We start from the raw sequence: 2,500 nt of genomic DNA on the forward strand, positions 1-2,500 counted from the left end.
GATGATGATGAAGAAGATGATGATGATGAAGATGACAATGATAGTGATGAAGGTGATGAAGAGGGTGAAGATGTTGATGATGAAGATGCTGAGGAAGAGGTTGATGACGAGGATGTTGCTGATGATAACGAAGCAGGTGAAGGTGACTCTGATGAGTCAGAAGAAGAAGTCCCACCAGCTAAAAAGGTGGCTCCAGCCAAGTCTGCTGCCAAGGCAGCCTCTGCTAAGGAAGAGTCCCGGTGTAACAGGCCATAGTATACCCCCGGTCCGGACTATACCTGGGGTTAAAGGGGCCTAGGCTAGATTATACCCCAGGTTACTTAATTTTTCAACATTTTATTGGGGTTCAGCTTTGTCAGGTAAATTAAGTGAGAAAGCTAACTGACTTAAATCTTAAAACTCTAAAACATAGACTTTTATTACTTCAACCAGAAAAATAGAAAAAATATTAGACTTAGATATCAGTCCTCGCTACAATATAAATGTTCAAAGTTAAACACTGATAACAGCATCAAAACATCCACAAAGATCAAAGATTACTACAACACTTCACATAATGACATCACATAACATCTTTATCTTTAGATTTTTAACATCTACATCTTTAGATTTTTGGCAAATGTTCCCCTTATGTTAAATATATTTTTTAATGTCAAAATATTGGTTGGAGAAATGGAAGGGGCGCAAAAAACTCTGCCCAGCAAAAAAATAAATAAATAAATATATATATATATATATATATATATATATATTATATTTTTTGCTAGGCGCAGTTTTTGGCGCCTCCCTCTAGGTGGGGCTCTAGGCAACTGCCTTTGTCGCCTATAGGAAGGACTAGTCCTGCCTGGAGGGGTATAGTCTGGCCTAGGCTATTTTACACCCCCGGGTATAGTTTGGCGTAGGACAGTTTATCCCCTGGGGTATACTCTGGCCTGGAGGGGTATAGTATGGCCTAGGCTATTTGCCAAAGTATACCCAGGTTTAATCTGGCCTGGGCCAAAGTATACCCAGGTTTAATCTGGGCGGGGGTTCATTTGGCCTGTTACACCGGGAAGACGACGGCAACGAGAGCGAAGAGGTAAATGACGAAAAAGGAGATGCTGAGGGCGACTTTGCTGAAGAGGGGGAGCGGTTGAATTGGCAGCTTGCCATGAATTGTCAGGAGATGGCAACTGAGGAGACGGCAGAAGACGGGGAAGACACTGGCATGGTCCCCAGTGCACAGCAGGAGCAGACAGAGAAACAAGAGAAGACGAAAACCAACAACAGGGTGAGTAGATGGTTTCTAAGCCACCATCCTTGTAATGTCCCTGTCGTTCACAGGCCAGGATGGCACCATGGAAAACCCGATGTCCTGTCCCACCGTGATGCTTTTAGGACCTGTTTTATCCTGCCGAGGGCGTCAGGTCTGGGGAGAGGGATGTGTGGCATCACGATGGGCCAGTTTATAGAGGGGTGTGGCGTTCCCATGGAGGACTGGCTGCCACACCACAGGATGGCTGCCATTCACACTACATCTCCCAAAATGGACCCACCCAGGTGTAGGCGCTTAAGGCACCTAATTGAAGGAGCACTTAAGAGTGGTGGTGCATGTTGTGAGAGAGAACCGAGAACCGAGAGCACATGGAGCACCTGACGTGCATGCAAAGCGTTTGTTGAAACGCTTAGTGAATCGTTTGCTGAAGCGCAACCAGAAGGGGGAAGGATAGTCCCAAGCCTGGAAGGACCTGAAAGGACCTGGACGGACCCACTGGAAGACGACTGTCAGAGGGAAGTTACCTGAAGTTTATGTTTATTGTACAACCCTGAATGAAGAGGGCACAACGAACATTTTGTGTCTGAAGAACCTACCTGTTGCCTTTGTTTGAAGAGATACCTAAGTTGTACCTGTTTGTGTTGAGTTTACCAAATTAAAACCTTCTTTTAACCTCCCTCGGTGACTGATTCCTCAGGTTACTGCACTGCCCACCCTGCAAACTGTTACTGCGTACTGTTGAGAGCCACAGGCATACTAAGATGATCAACAGTAGATGATTCTCATAACCATCTCTATCTGTTGATATGGTAAACAACAGGTCTCTAAAGTCTAAATGAAGCAGTGAGGGAGGGAGAGAGAGAGGGAGAGAGAGAGAGGGAGAGTGGGAGGGTGAGGGTGAGGGTGAGGGAGAGGGTGAGGGTGAGGGTGAGGGAGAGGTTTTGAAGGGGGAAGAGAGAGAGAGAGAAAGAGGTGGAAGGTGTGGAAAGGGGGATAGAGAGAGAAAGAGAGAGGTGTGGAAGGGGGATATAGAGAAAAGTTTTGAAAGTGGGGATAGAGTAGGTGTGGAAGAGAGAGAAAAAGAGAGGTGTAAGGTGTGGAAGGGGGGGTAGAGAGAGAGAGAGAGAGGTGGAAGGTGTGGAAAGGGGGATAGAGAGAGAAAGAGAGAGGTGTGGAAGGGGGGATACAGAGAGAAAGAAAAAAGTGTGGAAGGGAGGATAGAGAGAGAAAGAGAAGGGCTGAAAG

The sequence above is a fragment of the Clupea harengus genome, chromosome 20 (genome assembly GCF_900700415.2).
Source record: "Clupea harengus chromosome 20, Ch_v2.0.2, whole genome shotgun sequence".
In the NCBI taxonomy this organism is placed as follows: domain Eukaryota; kingdom Metazoa; phylum Chordata; class Actinopteri; order Clupeiformes; family Clupeidae; genus Clupea; species Clupea harengus.